The 12,081-nt window shown below is 52.0% G+C and overlaps 1 pseudogene; it reads left to right on the top strand.

The window, feature by feature from the left end:
- Positions 1–12,081, top strand: part of LOC135555594 (neurogenic locus notch homolog protein 2-like) — a 48,928-nt pseudogene that overhangs the window by 18,124 nt on the left and 18,723 nt on the right.

Here is a 12,081-nt window from a genome sequence, read left to right as displayed (position 1 = left end):
GATTACTGCATGACGTCCACAGGTGAGCTGGCCTGCGACCCCTGTGTCAGGCTGGGTGATGTATTGTGTCTGAGAGGGTGGACTCAGGTTACCTTGCACAATGACCCACAGAGCAGAAAAGGTGTCTCTGGGTTACTGTCACTCACACGGGCTGAACGGAGGTGTCCTGATTTACTCACATAAATCACGTCTCCTTTATCTGGAGAGGAACACATGCTCAGCCTGAACACAGGGAAATCACCAAACATCTGCTTTTCAACATGTAAAACATAGGAGTTACTAATGGGTCTTTGTGGTAGGTCTGTCCCGGTCCCTTGATGTTGTTCAGAAGTGTCCCCCATAAAGTGTAGAACGTTGGAGTAGCTCAATCTCATTGTCACCTGTTTTGTCATTTCCCAGTGGATCCCCAGCCCTGTGATGGGCTCACCATACTGCCTCCCTCCTCTTCCAGCAGCTATAGTGGTTGTAAGTTCCTGCCTGTGTTTGAATGTGTACTGTGGTGTTTCTTTGCATGTGTGCGCACATTATACCATGTGAATATTTGCATTGTTTTTGTTGTCGTTGGTGCCCTTTTGGTTGAAGGTGTAAAAAGTAACTCCATTGCATGTGAGTGTTTGTGAAGTAATGTCGTGTGTGTGTGTTGGTGTTCGTGCCTCGTCTACCAGCCAGGCAGAATAGCTCCATTGTTCTAGCAAGAGTAAAATAAATCCCTGGCAGAGTGGACCAACACCAGCCAGCCTGAGTCTCTCTGACAGATGTGGACAGATGCATGGTGTTGGCTGGGGCTGAGTGGGGCTGCAGCTGGCGTTAACCCTCAGGTCTGTTGTGACGTGAGGAGATTACCCTGGCTTTTCTGGCCCCGGGCCCCGCTGCACCCCACAGACCTCCCCCTCGTCTGGCTCTGGCGCACTCTCTTCCTCAAAGGTCAGGAGTCAGCCCTCGGTAAATCTTGACAGAGGTTGCGCAACACCCCCCCCCACACACACACACACACACACACCTGCTCTCTCCACATCCCACCACTAAACACTTAACACCCCCTGGCTCTGGTTGAAGGTCCAACAGCTACTGCTCTGCTAGACTACACGACAGCAGTCTCTGTGGACAAGCACTTTCACAACAGTGGTGGAATCCAGATGGCTGTAAAAGGCTGAACTCCCAGATTCTGATAAGGCTGCATGACTGAACCACAGGTGCAGGACAAAATAGCGTCCCCCACAGCCACGAGACTGACAGAACCCTGGTTTAGTTATGTGTTCTGGGAGTAGCATGTTGACAATGGCCAAGGCCCTAGACAAAAGAATGTGTGTTTTGGCTGCTGGACTCTGTGTGTTTTTAAAGGAAAGCAAACAATCTCTCCACTGCATTCCCTCCTCCTCTACCGCTGCTGCTGCTCAATCACAGACACACACACACACACCTAATTTATTCTCACATTCCAGTCATACTGTTTGACCCTTACTTCCTGAATTGTAAGATCTCTCGGTCAGTATTATCCACACATTATGCATCTCTCTCCACAGTCATCGGTTGAGATTCTCCCTTAAACCTTTAACTGCCGTAACAACAGAATAGAAGTCAAAAAGATTTGAGTGTGACTCTGCCCGGGTCTCATTCACTGTGCCTCAAATAACACACACGTAGTCTCACATCTAGTTTCTAGAAGTAGCTGGAAGTTATTCCCTGTCTGTCTGTCTGTCTGTCTGTCTGTCTGTCTGTCTGTCCAGGAGAGTTGTGAAGGCCTTTAGAACAGAACAGGCCGTAAAAGATGGCTGTTCAGCCATTCTTTCTTCAGCTTTTTAAATGGCCACAGCACAGAATGGCCTCAGAAGAGTTTGAGTGTCAGTCTGTGTTGTTAGTTTTAAAACCTCCAAGCCGTTCCCCTTCCCCTCCTCAGTCCGTCCAGTCCTCTCTTTGTGCCGACGCAGCGCTGTCCGCGTTTCATTTTCTTCCTGGGTGACACCCTAGATTCCAGACAAAGTTCATTTGCTTCTAAATAAACTCAGCCAAGCCATGACAAATAGCAAAAGGGACGAAGGCTTGGGGGGCAGGGTGGGAGGTGAGGCTTGCTCGTTCGTCTGTGAGGTTGCCGGGGCAACAGGGATATGGTATTCAGAGAGAGTGTTTTCAGAGCAGGGGACGAGGGATTACAGGAAATATGACATGACATTCTCTCTGGACCAGACCCCCCTCTATACCCCACCCATACCATCCCAAAGACATTCTCTCTCCCACAGAATCCCCCCAACCCCCGCCTTCCCTTCCCACAACCACCCACATCCCCCAGCCAGCTCCGCCCCCTCCTTTCCACAACCTGACTGACATTATCATTACAATCAGACTGGTGACCTTTGACATCTGACCTCCCAGCGTGTGAGTGGGTTCATAGGGAAAACCAGGCCTATGCTGCAAGAGCTTTGGGACACGGAGGAGTAGCCGTGGAAACTAAGCGAGCCAGCGGGACCTCTCCCCCCTCTTCTCTCTCTCTCTCTCTCTCTCTCTCTCTCTCTCTCTCTCCCTCTCTCGCTCCTCTCTCTCTCTCTCTCTCTCTCTCTCTCTCGCTCCTCTCTCTCTCCATATTGCTGCTCTAGCTCTTCTTCCATGTAGAGGAGCATAACTCTCCCAGGCCCCAACACTGTCCCAACTGCCAAGAACCATTATGTTTTTGCTGTAATGGCAGTTTTGTTCAAAATGACCGGTTGTCTAATTAATCAGAGCGGCGTACTTGAATAATCAGGTAATTGTTCTCAGCATGTCATTGAAAGTGTAGAGGGGAAACAAATTGTCTGAGGAGGACTTTCCTGGGTTTCTCTGGATTTTAGGTCCAGTGTGTGTGTCTCTACGGCTGCACATTCATGTGGGTGTGCCTGCCTCCATGCTGAGCCCTGTGGCTTCTCGGTCTCGCCATTGTCATGGCAGGTAGAAAGAAAGGCAACAGAACACTGAGCAGTCATGTTTTTAGGAAGTGGAGCAGAGCAGCCAGTGGAACACAGTGTATTAGAGAGACAGAGCAGGCCGGCTCAGTATTCAGCACACAGGGCCTGGTAACCCACAAGAAGAGTGGCCCCTACGGGTCAGGAACAGCTCCTCCTCCCCCTGCACTAGCCTCAGGCCCCCCAGTCAGAGAGCAGAGGGCCTGGTCAGAAAAGTCAGACAGCTCCTCCTCCCCCCTGCACTAGCCTCAGGCCCCCCAGTCAGAGAGCAGAGTCAGAAAAGCAGATTGCGGGAGGAGAGAGAGAGTAGGTCACAAAAGATGCACAAAAAGTAACAGAGATGATCTACCCCCTCCTGCAAACAAGAAGAGGAAAAGCCACTGTTGTTTTCTGCCCGGGGATTATATTACAGTGAAATAGGAGACCGGGCCCGGAGGGAGGGCCAGGTCCCAGCCATCACTTCCATGTCATCAGCTTCAAACAACCTGTTTGAAGTGGGAGCCAATTCCCGGCCCTATCCCTTTCGCCGGACTGGGGCTCCCTGTCCCTGGGTGGATGTAGGGTTATCTACCTATCACACTGGCCTCCCTCTCAAACAGAGCCCAATAGGTCCTGCTTCGCCGAGCTCCCCCTCCCCTGTGGCCCCTGGAGTAGGCCACAGGAAACCTGTTGTTTATCTCACCCTACCTGCACACTTTTAGTTCAGGCTTTAGTCGTCCATCAAGATGGTGTGATGCGTTACTGGAAAACAACAACTAGGAAGAGGCCCAGGAAGCAGAGACATTTATTTCTCACCTAGTCTTTAGAATCGTTCCAAAGCAGCTCTCAGAGTCAGTGAAATGTTGTTGTGTTAGTGGAGTCCTGGTTCCTAATGTCTGCATCTCTCATAGGTCAGCTATGTCACAGGTGGTCGAAGCTGCTGGTTTTGGGCGTGCTTGTTTCAACGTACGAGGGGAAAAGTGAGAGCTGAAGTGCGGAAAAGGAGTAATGGTGGAAGAATGTGAACTGGCATGGAGAGAGTGATGCTTTCCAGCTGGGAACAACAGAGGGAGAGGGAAACGGAGAAGAGTGCATGTCTTGTCTTTTACAGACAAGAGAGAAAGACAATGACTGATGGCTTACATCTGTTTCCGAATTAGAAATAGTGTGTGTAATGTGTATGTGTGTGTGTGTGTGCTTGCAGTATAAATATTCAGACTGAATGGAACCCACCCAGCCCAGGGCCAAGGGGACTGACTCCTTCCAGGGTCTGAGTCAGAGTCAGGGGCGCCTGCCAAGGTGTCTGTCAGGGGGTGGAGCAGGAACAGGGAGGGAGATGGGAACGGGGTTGCCTGCCTGGCTTTTGGCTGGAAAATCACACTGATGTAGTTCTAGTTAGTTTCACTTCTCTCCCAACTTGCTCATCTCTGAGGCCTGCTGCTCTGCTGTCAGACTGTCGGTCAGTCTAACCTAGAATCTAACATGCTGTGTTCCGTATTTCTGTCCAGATGTCGGCCAGGGTACATCGGCCCTCTGTGCCAAAGCCTGGACCCCTGTCACCGGTCGCCATGCCTCAATGGAGCCGCCTGTAAGAGCCAGGTGGCCAACGGAATGCCACAATTCACCTGTGTGTGTCAGAGAGGGTTCAGAGGTACGTCTGTCTGTCTGTGTGGATCAGTGTTTCCTGAGAGAGTGGTGTGGGAAAGTTATAAAGCATATATTAGGTTTAGGTGTTAACTAAAATGTTCATAATGAGACATTGTATCCCTTATCTATCCTCAGGTCAAGACTGCTCCCTCATAGATGCCTGTGCCACCAGCCCCTGTGCCAATGGTGCCCGCTGTGCCAGTTGGAATAACCACTATAACTGTTCCTGCCCGCCCGGGTTCCAGGGGAGGAACTGCCGCAACGATATCGACGAGTGCCGCAAGTCTGGCGCCTGTCTCAACGCAGGCCTCTGCATGAACACCCATGGTTCCTTCCGCTGCCAGTGCCCACCTGGGTACAGCGGGCGCACCTGCGAGGTGTCCTCCCTGCCCTGCGCCCCCTCCCAGTGCATCAACGGGGGCACCTGCCGCCCGACTGGAGATCACACCTACGACTGTGCTTGCCTGCCAGGTAAACTGTTTGGCTCCTAAACCGGACACACACACACACACACACACATTGCCTCAACACAGACCCCAGAGCCCAGCCAGCCACTATAAACCCCAGGTCTTTCTCAGGGTTCCCCAGGTAGGCTGTCTGACGTAGCTGCTAGTGCTGTCTGGTGGGATGTGGATCTACTCCCCTGTCTTTCCCAGGTTCCCATGCCTTTCTCTCTCTATTATTCTCTCTCACTCTCTATTAATAGCTTGTTGATGGGATGGGGGGGACAAACGGGGGTTGGGAGAGGAGAGTGGGCCGCTGCTCTACTCCAAACTGCTCCCTTCAGGAGGAATTTACTTCATGGCCCTTCTGGCTTCCCTCATGGGAGCTGACAGGAAATGTATCTGGGCCGGAGAGGAAGTCATTGAAACTGTGAGAGATTATAAAACAAGCAAACATGGCAGGGAGTAGTGGACCTCTGTAGCGCAGCACAGCGCTGTGTGTCAGCCCGGTGGTGTCAGGGGCCTCCCTGGTGCTCTGCTGCTGCTGCTACCTACTGTGGGAAACACCACGTCATGAGAACATGTAAACACTTTTACTGCCCCTCTCTGCCCTTCACCTCTATGGCTGTGGGAAGCAGAGCGGAATGTTTAGGAAGACCATATGAATGGAAGTGGGGAGGCATTGGATGTGTTAGTGAGCACTTAACTCAAATGCGAGTACTTATTATCCCTGATACTTAGCTTCTTGGCTCAACTCTCTCTCTCTCTCTCTCTCTCTCTCTCTCTCTCTCTCTCTCTCTCTCTCTCTCTCTTTCCCTGCTCTCTGCTCTCTCTCTCTGTCAGGGTTCGAGGGACACAACTGTGAGACGAACGTGGACGACTGCCCAGGGCATAGGTGTATGAATGTCGGCCTGTGTGTGGATGGAGTCAACACCTATAATTGCCAGTGTTCACCTGAGTGGACAGGTCAGTACTGTGCAGAGGATGTCAATGAGTGCCTTATGCAGCCCAACGCCTGCCATAACGGAGGCACCTGCTTCAACACCATCGGGGGGCACACCTGCGTGTGCGTCAACGGCTGGACGGGAGACGACTGCAGCGAGAACATCGACGACTGTGCCACCGCCGTGTGCTTCAACGGCGCCACCTGCCACGACCGCGTGGCTTCCTTCTTCTGCGAATGTCCCGTGGGGAAAACCGGTGAGTCCACTGGTCCACTGTTTCTCTGTGTCCCTGTTAGGGTTGTGAAATTCCAGGAACTTTCCCCAAATGTCCTGGTTTTCCTGAAATCCCGGTCTGGAAAAGCAGTCAGCTGTATGTTAGTTAGGGTCTTGTTTGTTTACTCACAGGAGGTCAGTGTTCCTGACATGGCTCTGTTTGTCCCTGTGTCCCCTCCCTCAGGTCTGCTCTGTCACCTGGACGACGCGTGCGTCAGCAACCCGTGTAACGAGGGCGCCGTGTGTGACACCAACCCCCTGAACGGGCGCGCCATCTGCACCTGTCCCGCCGGCTTCGTGGGCGGAGCCTGCAACCAGGACATGGACGAGTGTTCCATTGGTAAGAGGGCATATTATTTAGCACCGCCCTCTGCTTTGTGTTGGTCCTATCTCACCTGGCCCCGCCGGCTTCGTGGGCGGAGCCTGTAACCAGGACATGGACGAGTGTTCCATTGGTAAGAGGGCATATTATTTAGCACCGCCCTCTGCTTTGTGTTGGTCCTATCTCACCTGGCCCCGCCGGCCGTGGGCGGAGCCTGTAACCAGGACATGGGAGTGTTCCATTGGTAAGAGGGCATATTATTTAGCACCGCCCTCTGCTTTGTGTTGGTCCTATCTCACCTGGCCGTGGGCGGAGGGCATGGACGAGTGTTCCATTGGTAAGAGGGCATATTATTTAGCACCGCCCTCTGCTTTGTGTTGGTCCTATCTCACCTGGCCCCACCCTATATGTACTGTGTGTAAGCGGGTGCACTGACCCCTGTTCCCTCTGCCTATAGGTGCCAACCCCTGTGAACACTTTGGGAAGTGTGTGAACACGGAGGGGTCCTTCCAGTGCCAGTGTGGCCGAGGCTACGCCGGCCCCCGCTGTGAGATCGACATCAACGAGTGTCTGTCCATGCCCTGCCAGAACGATGCCACCTGTCTGGACCGCATCGGAGAGTTCACCTGCATCTGCATGCCAGGTAGGACCACACCACAACCACCTGGAGACACCTCACAGCACAGAACTACAGCCAGGGAACTACAGGGAACTACGGCTACTGAACTACAGAGAAATACAGCTCGGGAACTACAGGGAATTACAGCTTCGGAACTACAGCCAGATAACTACAGAGAAGTGTAGCTAGGGAACTACAGGGAACTACAGGGAATTGCAGCTATGGAACTACAGCAGGGGACTACAGCTATGGAACTTCAGCCAGGGAACTACAGTCAGGGAACTACGGCTATGGAACTTCAGCCAGGGAACTGCAGCCAGGGAACTACAGCCAGGGAACTACGGCTATGGAACTACGGCTATGGAACTTCAGCCAGGGAACTGCAGCCAGGGAACTACAGCTATGGAACTTCAGCCAGGGAACTACAGTCAGGGAACTACGGCTATGGAACTTCAGCCAGGGAACTTCAGCAGCCAGGGAACTACAGCCAGGGAACTCAGCCAGGGAACTGCAGCCGGAACTAGCCAGGGAATGGAACTTCAGCCAGGGAACAGCCAGGGAACTACAGCCAGGGAACTACAGCTATGGAACTTCAGCCAGGGAACTGCAGCCAGGGAACTACAGCTATGGAACTTCAGCCAGGGAACTGCAGCCAGGGAACTTCAGCCAGGGAACAGCCAGGGAACTACGGCTATGGAACTTCAGCCAGGGAACTACAGTCAGGGAACTACGGCTATGGAACTTCAGCCAGGGAACTGCAGCCAGTGAACTATAGCCAGGGAACTACAGCTATGGAACTTCAGCCAGGGAACTGCAGCCAGGGAACTCAGCCAGGGCCAGGGAACTTCAGCCAGGGAACTACAGTCAGGGAACTACAGCTATGGAACTTCAGCCAGGGAACTGCAGCCAAGGAACTACTGCCAGGGAACTACAGCCAGGGAACTACAGCCAGGGAACTACAGCCAGGGAACTACAGCCAGGGAACTACAGCCAGGGAACTACAGCCAGGGAACTATAGCCAGGGAACTATAGCCAGGGAACTACAGCCAGGGAACTATAGCCAGGGAACTACGGCCAGGGAACTACAGCCAGGGAACTATAGCCATGGAACTTCAGCCAGGGAACTATAGCCAGGGGAACTGGAACTTAGCCAGGGAACTACGGCTATGGAACTTCAGCCAGGGAACTACGGCTATGGAACTTCAGCCAGGGAACTGCAGCCAGGGAACTACAGCCAGGGAACTACAGCCAGGGAACTACAGCCAGGGAACTACTATGGAACTTCAGCCACTGGGAACTACAGCCAGGGAACTATAGCCAGGGAACTTAGCCAGACAGCCAGGGAACTGCAGCCAGGGAACTACAGCTATGGAACTTCAGCCAGGGAACTACAGTCAGGGAACTACGGCTATGGAACTTCAGCCAGGGAACTGCAGCCAGGGAACTACAGCCAGGGAACTACGGCTATGGAACTTCAGCCAGGGAACTACAGCCAGGGAACTACAGCTATGGAACTTCAGCCAGGGAACTGCAGCCAGGGAACTACAGCCAGGGAAACTGGAACTTCAGCCAGGGAATGGAACTATGGAACTTCAGCCAGGGAACTGCAGGGAACTACAGCCAGGGAACAGTCAGCCAGGGAACTACAGTCAGGGAACTACGGCTATGGAACTTCAGCCAGGGAACTGCAGCCAGTGAACTATAGCCAGGGAACTACAGCTATGGAACTTCAGCCAGGGAACTGCAGCCAGGGAACTACAGCCAGGGAACTTCAGCCAGGGAACTACAGTCAGGGAACTACGGCTATGGAACTTCAGCCAGGGAACTGCAGCCAAGGAACTACTGCCAGGGAACTACACCCAGGAACTTCAGCCAGGGAACTACAGCCAGGGAACTACAGCCAGGGAACTACAACCAGGGAACTATAGCCAGGGAACTATAGCCAGGGAACTATAGCCAGGGAACTACAGCCAGGGAACTATAGCCAGGGAACTACAGCCAGGGAACTATAGCCAGGGGAACCAGGGAACTATAGAAGTGCCACTACGGCTATGGAACTTCAGCCAGGGAACTACTTCAGCCAGGGAACTAGCCAGCTATGGAACTACAGCTATGGAACTTCAGCCAGGGAACTACAGCCAGGGAACTACGGCTATGGAACTTCAGCCAGGGAACTACAGCCAGGGAACTACAGCCAGGGAACTACAGCCAGGGAACTACAGCCAGGGAACTATAGCCAGGGAACTATAGCCAGGGAACTACGGCTATGGAACTACAGCCAAGTCCTGTCTCATCTCATCTCTCACTGCTCTCCCATCCCTCTTGTTTACTATAGACCCTCTGAGCCCCAGACACGATGATGGCTTTACACTTGACTTTCCCAGAGTAGCAGTACCCACAGCTCTAACCCTCCATCAACCCTCAGCACTAGATCTTATTATGTAACACGTTCTCACTGCTGCTGCTGCTGGTGGTAGTGGGCTAGAGAGGTGCTCATAACCTTGACACCGGTTGTCCCAGTAAGACAGCCAGCCAGTGTGTTAGTTAGAATGGTACAGAGTTAAGGCTCCCGACCCTCCTTCACAAACACATTGAAACTCTCACGCACGGCACCGTCCTCAGTCCATGCATGCTGGCTGGGGGTTTGGTTTGGGGGACTATGCAAATTAGGGATGGGAGTCGTGGTCTATAGGGCTGGATGGTGAGAGAGAGAGGGAGAGAGAGAAGCGAGGCGAGGGGGAGGAGTGTGCTGTGAATAATAATGAGCGGTTGAGTGGTGGGAATGGAGCAGGACAATAGGGCCCCTCTGTGCTCCACTTTACACCCCTCATACACACACAGAGAAGAGAAGGGAGAGAGGTTTTTCCCAGAGCTTCTACCCTCCCCCTTCCCCTCCACCTCCCCGTTCATTTTCCACAGGCAGCCCCCTTCCTCTCTCTCCACCCTCCTCATCATCGGCTAGCCTGGTGGAGCGCCATGTGGAGTGGCCGATTCTTCCTGATTCCACGCCACTTCTGTCTCTTGAGAGCCGCCGTGGCCCAATCCACAGTCAGCTTCACCCCAATGGAGGGGACACTGCAACACTCTATAGCACGGTTCCACTGAATATAGGACAGTTGTTAAGGGAAAGATGACCCAGGGACAGGGAGTGGTAGTACCGCGTGGAACCACGGTGGGGTTTGGTGATACAGGTCACAGCCTTAGCCCAGACAGCACTTCAATTAGGTGTATTTCTGATGGTTTCCCATCCTGGGAGTAAAAGCTAACGTTCCCCCTGTGGTTTGGGACTCTGACAAGAGCCGTGTTGATTGAAACCCTTCTGTGGCCCCCTGAGACTGTTAACTCTTTCCACTGCTAGAAGTCCCCTCGATAGATAGGGAAACTATATAGACACGTCTCCTGGACATAGAAGGGCCCATATGAATTGTTTTTCACCTCACATTTTTGTATTTTATGACTAACTATGATCTTTGATATTTGTTTTAATAATGTATATGCAGGGGGGTGTTCTTTAATAATTATGCTGATTGTCCCGTTTGAAAATCCAATAAATATATGTTACAATATATATATATATATATATATATATATGCGTATTTACTTTCCAGGCTACATGGGGACCTACTGTGAGGTGGATGTGGATGAGTGTGAGAGCAACCCTTGTGTGAACGACGGTATCTGCCGGGACATGGTCAACGGCTTCACATGCACCTGCCAGCCAGGTAAGACCATCATGTCTGAGTCTCTCTGAGCTGTTGAGGTACAGCAAAGAACCTCTCCGGCCTTTCATGAATGAAAATAGCTGACCTGTGCCGGTGTTGGTCAGTGTGAACCGAACAGGTGTGAGATGTAGAGTTAAATGTCCCTGTGAATCAGTGCTCCTCTTGCCGGTTTTGTCTGATGGGAGTTTAGAGCAACCAAGCCCAGTCATAAAAGCCATGCAAGCCCCAGAGGCAGCCTGCCTATCCTTTCCACTGAACAAAGACACTATTGTGACCCCCCCTCATCTATGGTGGAATGTGGAAGGGACAGCAGTCCTACTAATGAGATTCTTTTTCAGGTTGGCAATTTACATCTGGGGCAGACATCCCCCCTCACCCCCCATCTAGCTATTGAGCCTGTAGCTGATGCAGGCAGGGGGGGTGTCCCTGAGAGAGAAAACAATCCCACTGTCTCTCTCACTCTAACCTCCTGCCCCAAGCAGCAACACAGACACATAGACCAGGTCCATCCTCCTCACACTGTTAATCACCACTAGGTATTCCTAAACCGACCGCACCAATTGACTCCTCCATGGGCCCCTTCCCCATTGATTTCTGTTGCTTTTTCTTAGACATGGAATAGAAGTTCATTTAAAGCCTACTTTGGCGTTTCCATCTCAACAAATTGAGAACGAGCAGTTTCAGACACTGTAGAAGAACATGTACAAGATGAAGTGGCTCAGCTAGTTGACCAAGGCATCAACCTTATTCACTATTCTGGTTTGACATTTACATTAATGTCGGGGCAAGAAATCCATTTAAATGGTAAGCATGTGGGAGATAATGTTGCTGGGTTAAGCGATTGGTAGACGTGTTGGAAGTTGGAACCGTGACTTGACATTAGCAGACATTCCAGAACACAACATAGAACACTCCTTAAGAGTCCAGACATTCTCAAATTCACCACACATCCCAGAATGTATCATAGTCCAGACATAACAGAACACTGCAGATTCTAGAAATTTCAGAACCTAACCCTCTCCAGAACCATGTTTAGGTCCTACACTGTGGATCACAGTAGACGTTTCAAGTCCATGGATCACCCAGACACTTTAGAACCTTTCCATCCCACTGTACGGACGTCCCACACCGAACCTAGCCTGGAGACCTCTGGCTGGCCTCACTGTGGAACCGTCTACCGGAGCTTTTCTCTGACCCTT

The sequence above is a fragment of the Oncorhynchus masou genome, chromosome 15, assembly GCF_036934945.1.
Source record: "Oncorhynchus masou masou isolate Uvic2021 chromosome 15, UVic_Omas_1.1, whole genome shotgun sequence".
Lineage (NCBI taxonomy): Eukaryota > Metazoa > Chordata > Actinopteri > Salmoniformes > Salmonidae > Oncorhynchus > Oncorhynchus masou.
Note: the sequence above shows the minus strand (reverse complement) of the source record. Positions and strands in the feature narration are given on the sequence as shown.